The sequence below is a fragment of the Phocoena phocoena genome, chromosome 19 (genome assembly GCF_963924675.1).
Source record: "Phocoena phocoena chromosome 19, mPhoPho1.1, whole genome shotgun sequence".
NCBI classification, from domain to species: Eukaryota; Metazoa; Chordata; class Mammalia; order Artiodactyla; family Phocoenidae; genus Phocoena; species Phocoena phocoena.
In genome coordinates, this window is record NC_089237.1 from 59,876,851 (window position 1) to 59,886,060 (window position 9,210).

General features: G+C 49.4%; 1 pseudogene; it reads left to right on the top strand.

The window, feature by feature from the left end:
* The first annotated feature begins 7,535 nt into the window (after window positions 1-7,535).
* Window positions 7,536-8,651, top strand: LOC136139200 (disintegrin and metalloproteinase domain-containing protein 21-like; annotated as a pseudogene).
* The last annotated feature ends 559 nt before the right edge of the window (window positions 8,652-9,210 follow it).

Sequence of the window (9,210 nt, forward strand, 5' to 3'; positions counted from 1 at the left end):
AATTTATTAGAATCTAGCTTATCAAAGATTTATTTTATGGATCCTAAAAAGTCATCATTCATTATACCCCAAATCATCTAGGTTTTCTCCTGTGTTATCTCATGGAGGTTTTAGAGTTTTGAATTTTACATTCAGTTCTGTGAACCATTTTCAGTAAAGTTCTGTGAAGACTGTAAGGTCTTTGCCAAGATTCACTTTTTTGCATGTGGATATCCAGTTGTTCCATTTGCTAAAAAGTCCCATTAATTTTCAGAATGGCACAGATAGGAGTAATGTCTTCCAGACTTTGCTTTAATCTTGGGAAAACAGGGGTGTACATTTTGGCAGAGAGCAAGGATTATACCAGGGTTGTGGTCTAAGCAGAGGGTGAGCCCAGACACATAATAGAAATCCCAATATCAAAAGAAGAAAAGCAGTAAAGGTTCTGTGTTCATCATTTGTGTTTTAAGAGGGAACGTCCACAGGCTTTACTGGGGCTCAGGATTTAGCATCCAGGATGAAGTCATCACCAGTGGGAAGGTCTTGAGTTGGACGGGTATCATCTGGGATGTGGACTGGAGAACCTCCAAGTGAGTTCCTGTTGCAGTGGATGTGGGTCTCAGCATTTGCCATGGTTGTTTGAAGCAGTGTCTCTGTGGCAGAGTGGGCTTCCAATTGTAATTTACTGAAAACAACTAGACCGTTACTAATTAGATCAGCAATCATTAGGATGACGTGAGCTGTGCTTGACCGGTCTCTGTTACTGTTGTTGCTTGTGGGCATATAGGGTCCTGTATCAAATGAGCCACCTGCCCTGTAGGACAGGTTATGGTTAGTGCTTCCAGGAGACTATGTGCCCTAGATCTGGTGTCCAACCCTTTTGGTATGGGGGAAAGATAGTAAAATATATTAAAAAATAAATCAAGCCATGGGGAAAGGGAGAGAAACATTCAGCGGATTATGTGCCAGACTGGAATTTGGAAAGGAATTATTTGAGAAGAGCGTTCTGTTTCTAATATCAAACATCCGTCTAGGACCTATCAGGGCCATGATGGTTCTATTGAATGACGTTCCAAGACCCTACACTGTGTGTACTGAAAAGAAAATGCGTAGTTTAGTTACTATTAGTAAAGTCTATAACTCCAAAGGAAATAAATACTGCCCTAGTAAGGCATTGTAGGTCTTAGCATACATGGAAATATGTGTCATTTTGATTTATGTTTTACGTATCTTTGAGGCAAGAGATTCCCAGATACTTTTACACCAAAGGGGACAATTTCTGGACAATGGCCCAGTAGTTTATTATAAATGAGAAGATGGGGTTATTTGTTGTCCAGGGTATCTACTGCCAGGACCACTGCACCTGCCCTGTCCCTGAGACTAGACCTCGTGCTGCTGAATCCAGAGAACTCCTTGGTGTCCTGCAGCTGGTCCCTCCTTGGACTGAAGGACACTTGGTGTCCCATCCAATCTCACTTCTCTCTCTGTCACTCAGGGTCAGAGCTGCATCAGGGCTGACATCACTCTCAGCGTCACAACCGTACTTTCCTGAAAGCAAATTCCACGCAGATGGGATCCATTTCCGATGACTGCTTTCAGGTGACCTGAAATAACTGAAAGAATACCTTAGCATAGTTGTTGATAATATGAACCTGCTTCTTTAGGCAAATATAAAATAACAACGGCAATGGTCAGTCTTATGTGTCAGCTAGCCTGGGCTCCCTCTCCAGTTATTCAGTCAATCCCTAATCCAGGTGTTACCCCGAAGGTATTTTGTAGATGTTGTTAAATTCTATCATCATTTTACTCTAACCTAGAAATATTATCCTAAATAACCTGCTTGGGCTTGGTTCAATCACAGCAGACCTGAAGAAGATGCAGTTCCACAGTGGACAGCAGCTTCATCTACTACTCGAGATTTCCAGCCTGGCCGTCCTGACGTCTGGTCCCAAGAAGGTTGTATGTCTCCAACCAGCCGCACAGCCTCCATCCTCCAGACCTCCCAGCACAGCGGAGTGTCCATCAGGCTCTGCTGGAAGCCACAGGTCAGGGTGGTGACCCCACAAGAGTTTGATCAGGACAAGTTCAAACTCCACATCCCGTTGTGTCTAAACAAGCATCACTGCCTTGAGTACTCGTGTCCACTTAGCTTCCCCAGCGGGTGCGCGTGCAAAGGGCAGCAGCACGTCCTGGTCCACAGCAAGTCTAAAGTCCCATCACACCTTCCCAGGTGCCTGCAGGAGCCACAGCCTGGGCCACACCTAAGCTCCAGGTAAAGGGTCTGCCCTGGGGTTTAGACCACAGAAAGGTCATGACCCCTTTTCAGAGAGTGGAAGGAGAAGGGGTTTGGGGACAAAAAGATGAAGGAGAAAGAAAACTGATTCACAGAAGAAGAGACAGCCTGATCAGTGTTCACTGTTCAGCGTTGAGTCTGGTGAGAGGAAGGTTAGATTGAAAATCCATCAGCTTCTCTCAGGGACTCGCCCAGCCTTAGGCTCCGTCTGGCTGGGACCAGGACAGCAAAGACTGTCCTTGTCTAGGATTTCTATTGAGGTCTGTTCTCCCAGTCTGATAGGAAAGCAGCAACCAGCTTCCTCAGGCCTCCTCACATCCCTGCTTCTGGTGGCCATGAGCAGTCATTACTGGCTCCGTAGGTGGGACTCTGCATTGGCGCACGTGAGACTGTGTGCTCGTGTTAGAGCAGAAGCTTCTAATCAGAGATCTATGGTGGGCAAACAATTACAAACGTAGAGAGGGTCTACGAGAGATGGTGAGACACAGAGGGAACCACAGGCTCTGGCAGGAAACCTCCGCCTTCATCCGCACCTGCTCGTGTGGCTGGTCTCTGTGCTCAGTGGGTCCTGAGCACCCCTGGGGGCCTCAGCCCTGCCTCATGGTCCTCAGTGAAACCTGCAGCCCAGACCCTCCTGTCTCCCTGCAGGGAAGTTTCTGTCTGGGCTCACCCTGACCTCCCCTCCCTGTGTCCCTCGAACAGTCTGCAGCCATGCCCTCGGTGGTTACAGAGCTCAGCTGCAGGGAGAACTGGTTCCTGGGTGTGTCTCTGGAGATGGGGAGTTAAGTCCTAGGGGCTGGGGCTGGGGCTGTGTCATCTTTCTAGCATATTCCTGATGACCAGTGCAGCCCCTACCCCAAGGGCTGATGGATCCCAGCTCCAGCAATAACCACTGGTTGGGATGAGGAATCCAGAGACAGCACAGGTGAGGGAGAGGGTGTGCAAGGTGCAGTCCTGGGCCCAACTCCTGTACCTGCACCTGGGACAGGACACCTGGCAACAAGGAGAATCAGTCGCTGTCAGTCACCTGTGGCCACAGCCATCCCCACAGCCCCGTGTCTGACACCTGCGACCCTTGTCAGGTGACACCTGACACCTGGGGAGGTGTCACCAGGCAGAGGAGAAGAACCCACAGCCTCCTCTTCTTCCGGACCACAGCTCTGCCTTCCCCAGGGACCTCAGCCCTGTCTACGGAGGGAGCTGTGAGCTCCTGCAGCCCAGGGGTGGACTTTACTGTTGAGCCTGAAGAGGAATTTTCTTATTGGAAGCCTTGTCCTTAGAAGTGGGGAGAGACTGAAGAACTCCTTTTCTGCCATTTCTTATTATTGCTAACCAACATATAATCATTCTCCCCACTTTCTAAGGACTCAGATTGTTTTCTATCCATAACGGCCCTTTTCTCCTTTCTTTTCAGTTAGTTTTTGCAGGTGCTAAGTGGAAGAAATAATCCTACTCTATCTTCTGATGTTTGAGAGCTGACACCTTAAAGTTCACTCCTCTCTTCTTCCTCTGCCCACTGCTGGGAAATTTGGTAAGAAGCACAGCTTCTCCCTCCTTCGATGCAGGTGGGAGATCAAAACCACGTGAGCCCCGCCTGTGAGCACAACACTTAACCCTCCCACACCCAGGAACCACATTGAAAACCCTAATCCGTCTCCATTGCTGGTGCTCTCAAAGCATTTCTGATGTTCTTGAGAGGTCTGCCCTGCTCTCAACAGACACCTCAATAATGGAGGTGATCAATTTTTCAAATTGCTTTCCTGTGTGCCTGTGGCATCATCAGACCGAACTTCTATGTGGAGCTTTGGTGGGGGATGGGTGTCACCAGGCATTGCCTTGATGTCCACTGTTAATACTGTTGGTGCTGTGAGCGTGGTGTCAAGCCGATAACCGCCCCCGCCAGGGCCTGCCTCCTCTTGCTTTGGGTGTGCGATGCCGGCGCCGCCCGATACCCATCATGCACTTGGAGGTGCTGCTCGCCGGCTGGTTGTGCTCTGAGCTGTGCCGCCTTGTTGACTGCAGCAGAGCCTCTTGTACGGATTTAGCCAACTTACTTCAGAAGGTTTGAGAATTAACCGGTATTTATGGACAGGAGTAAACAGTCGTAAGGGACTCCGCCTTCTGTGCACGGGAGTGTTTTCCTCCTATGGCAGCGCATCTTCCTAATTCAGAGGTTTTAGAGTTAAGCATAGAATCACGAGGCAGAGGTGGGCTGGGGGAGACTGCTCTAAGGAGAGGAAGCCCCAGACCCCGGCAGGGAGCAGCCCTGAACCTCCATCTGCGCCTGCTCCTGCGATCAGCCTTGTGTCGGCAGCGCTGACCTCCCTCTGAGGCCCTGAGATCTCCTGGGAGACCCTGACTGTTACCCGCAGCCCCCACACCTGCCCCCGCGAGGAGGCTTGTGTCTGGCTCACCACACACTCGCACTGCAGTGTCTCAGGCACAGCTGTACCTGCCTGCACTCCTGGCCTTGGAGCTGCACAGCTGTGAGAACACTTGCTTCTTGATTGTGTCCATGGAGATGCTGACTCAGGACTGGAGGTCATGCTGCCCTGAGTGTGCCCCTGAGCCCAGGCCACAGCAGCCGCTCCAGCCCCTTCCCTGGGTGAATGTGGATCCTCCACAGGGGATATTCTGAAATTGGGAACATGTGGACGACACAGGTGAGGCCGAGCCTCTCCATGGAGACCACCTCTCCCTCATGCCTTTGTACAATGTGGTTCTTAGCCTGGGTACCTGGGAAGAGAGAAAAATCCTGAGTCACACAGGCACATGGCCTCATCCCATCATCCCATTTCTGAAGGAAAAGTCTGATTCTCTTCAAGTGGTTTAAGATATGCAGTTAAGTCAGACTTCTCATCGTGATGTGTAGGCAGACAGAAGGGCTTGTGGCCTCCGGATTCTGAGGGGGGAATTAGTGCAAGTCTGTAGTACTGTACCTATGCAGCTGGGCCTTAAGAAAGCATTCCATGCTGAAGAAAGTACTTTCATGGAAGACATGGTATGAAAAAACAAGTTAGAGTCCATTGTCAGCTAACAGGCACCAAAGGAGATCGTGAGATATAATTTTACAGTAAAATGAAAACAGGCCCAGATAGAAGATGGGAGAAGAAAAAAGAAATGAGAAGCAAAAAGGTAAAAGCCATATGTGTAAGCGTAATTAAATGGTGAATAGAGGGAAAAGAGTACATCATCTTGTACAGGGTATAAATTAATTAAAGAGTAGAATTAACATTCAGAAGGTCCGTGGGAATTCGTTTGAGAGAGCAGAACTGGGAGCACGTAGGGTGAAGCCCTGGGACTGCACAGGGGGTGAGGGAAACTTCATTAGATTTCTATGCGTCAGTTATCCTCATCCTGTACTCTGCGAAAACCCTAATGTGGAAGTGAACGAGCGTCTAACTCTCGCCCTCTCAGAGGGGAAAATTAGCCGGTGTGTTAGATCCATCAGGGATGAGCAGGCCCAGTTGGGATGGGGAGGAATCCAGAACAGCAGGCAGAAGGCAAGGAGTAAGTGTCCTACCTTGGAAGTCCATCCCCGATCACATCCGGTGTAAACGGAAGGACTATGTTTGTAAATTAAAAGGGAAATATTCGTAGTCTGGAGGACAATGAAATTTTTCTTCCGATCATGACCTGATAGCTAGATTTTTTTCCTCCCCTCAAAACAAGTACAAAATTTCACAGGAGTGAAATATTTGTTCTCTCACATTGGGAACCGACAGAGAGAAGGGATCAGCACGTGTGCAGGAGGAACCTACCGCCGTCCAGGAAAGAACCACAGAGAAGGACTAGAGGGCGCACCCCTGCGGCTCTCGTGGTCAGGAGCAGGGTCTCTCCTCACCCCCTGGGGCAAGGAAAATAAAATCTGATAAATAAGGGAGCACCAGATGGTGGCCTCTGAAGGGTTTTACAGAGCATTGAGGAACGATGCTGACCCCGTATGCCCTCAGTTCCACGGTAGCACTCATGGACATGGTCCTCCGCTCTCCCACCTCAGCCCTGGCTGAGTTCATATCCAGACCTATCCACTGCCACGCCCTGGGACTGTTACCTAATCCCATTAGGAGACCCACCCAGTGACCTCTTTTGCTCTGTCACTGTCTCCTTTTTAGGAAGTGGCCACAGCAGATGGTGTAGACCTGGCTCCTCTGGGATCCTGCTTTTAACTCATTGGCAGATGTCCCTGAGCAGAGCCCCAAGGCTGGCAGAGGGCCAGGTCACTCTGGGGGGCAGCCGTCTTGCTGCTTGGACTCTGGGCAGTACTGGCTCCAGTCCAGTGCTCTCAAGGCCGTCCCTCATGGCGCTACATCTCTTCGGAGTTGGTGATACCCAGGAAGGAGTTGCACCGAGGCAAGGGTGTTAGACGCCAGGCTGGCTCTCCTACAGCCTGCGCTTGGGGGGCCAGAGGCACGTTATCCACATGCGGCGCAAGAAGTTATTTTGGCCCGGACACCTGCTGCTGATGACTCAGGATGACCAAGGAGCCTTGCAGATGGACTACCCCTTCATCCCTTCAGATTGATACTACCTCGGCTACCTGGAGGAGATTCCTTTTTCCATGGTCACCGTGGACACGTGCTGTGGGGGTCTTGAAGGTATTATGAAGTTGGATGACCTTGCATATGAAATCAAACCCCTGAAGGATTCGGAGAGGCTTGAACATGTGGTTTCTCAGGTAGTGGCAGATGCCAGTGCAACAGGACCTGCACATGGACCGGGACACAAGGAGGACAGACACCCACTGTTCCCTGAAGCAGATGTCAGTGTAGCCCCCAGGAGTGGTGCTAGGGTGTTTGCAGCACATAAGGGAATTATGAAAGGATTTGTTCAATATTCTAATTCAATGTATCGTGTGTACAACAATGTGTCTAAGTGTGTGGAAATCCTGGTACACATGTGTAGTATAGTGGACTCCTTTCAACAAGGTCTTGCTGGAAGGTTCTATCTAGTCGCAGTGGCACTGCTTAATGAAAGAGGTCCTACTGTCATGAATGACTGTAGAGTACCAGGTGGTGCACACGCTCGTTGAGACGCAAAGAATTTCAGACTAGTCATAGAAAGCACTTCATCCTTGATGGTGATCCGTGATGGACCACGGCCAAGCCAGTTTGAGCCAGAGACTTATACCGTGTGTAACACCGATCGTAGCCTGCTCTTCGTTGGTTATCTAGGCAGACATTATTTAATATTAGCTATCGTGTCAACCCAACTCACTGGGAGAAGTTTTGGTCTGTGGTATGACGGTGATAACTGCTATTGCATGCGAAGGACCACCTGCCTTATGGCAAAATACCCAGGCTTGACAGATGCCTTCAGTGACTGTTCCATCGGGCACTGGTGGAACATAGTAGTGATACGGGGCAGTTGTATAGTTAACACGACGGTGAGCTATTTTAATGAAAGCCTGATAAAGACGCGTTGTGGAAACTATATAGTAGAGGATTGGGAGCAGTGTGACCGTGGCTCCTTCAAGCAGTGTTTTAGCAACAAATGCTGCGAGTATGACTGTATGTTGGTGGAAGGGGCTACTTGTAATGGAGGACTATGCCGTACAGACTGTATCTACTCTGAACCTGGGACACTCTGCAGACCAATCCAAAATACACGTGATCTTCCAGATTGGTTGTTTTGGAACAACCAGTCAATGCCCGGAAGACGTTTATATGCAGGATGGAGCGCCCTGTACTGAAGAAGGCTACTGCTATCATGGAAACTGCACTGACCGCGCCATGCACTGCAGAGAAATCTTTGGAAGACGCGCTACTAACGCTCATGAGGTCTGCTATACAATAAATCGAAAAGCCAATCGATTTGGACACCGTACAAGAAATGACAGGGTGTTGAACCACGCTGCTTGTGGAGAAGCAGACATAAAATGTGGAAGGCTGCAGTGTAGCAATGTCACTCATGTTCCCCGGTTGCAGGAACATGTTTCATTCCATCAGTCAGAGATCTCAGGGGTCTGGTGTTGGGGAGTAGGCCGTCACTATTCCCCAGAAACAACTGATGTTGGTCATGTGAGAAGTGGCACCCCCTGCGCTCCTGTCTCAATAGCACCTGCAGTGCTCGTATAGGTGCAATAACTTATGACTGTCCCCCTAAGAAACGCAGTCATAGAGGAGTTTGCAACAATAGGAGGAATTACCATTGCTGTGTAGGCTGGGAGCCTCCCCTGTGCTTAAAGAGAGGTCCTGGAGGGAGCATGGACAGCGGACCCAGTTCAAGGAGAATTCGCTCGGTAGAAACAAGCCAAGCCTCGATCCTATGTTTGAAGCTGGTCTTTGGTCGCATTTATGCCTTCATAGCTGCACTCCTCTTTGGTGTGGCCACCAGTGTTAAAAATGTCAAGACCTCCAGAGTTAAGGAAGTGTCATAGGTGATAAGTAAATTATAAACCAGCCTCCCGACCCCTGTACAACCGTTGGTAATGTAGAAGTAATGTCAATATATAGGATGAAATCAGTAATAAGATGGCAAAGATGAGTATCACGTTCTTGAAGTCTGCGGGAGATGACGGCGGGTTTCCGTACATCAGGGGCGGTCAAGAGGCACCGATGTTCTCACACCAGGTCTCTTTGATAGGTTGCTGATCGGCGCTCCAAAATAAATCTTGAAAAACCACTTGTTGGTGCCCTCTAATATTTTGTAAACTCTAAGAGAGCAGATTGAGCCCGAGACTTTGGCCCTGAGAGAGACCTGAGTCAGCAGCTGGGCCTTGACCTGAGTTCACTGGTCCCAATAATAACAAAAATTTTCATGGGCTGATTTCGGGGCAGCTTCATGACATTTCTCCAAATCAGTGCTCTTGAACACTGGGGTTTTCCGCTTCCTCTATTTAATCTCTTCTTCTCTAAACCCAAAGTGGGCTCAGGGTAATAGAGGGCCCCTCCCAACCAGCACTGTCTGTCTCCTTCTGGGGCGGCTGTGGTCTGTGG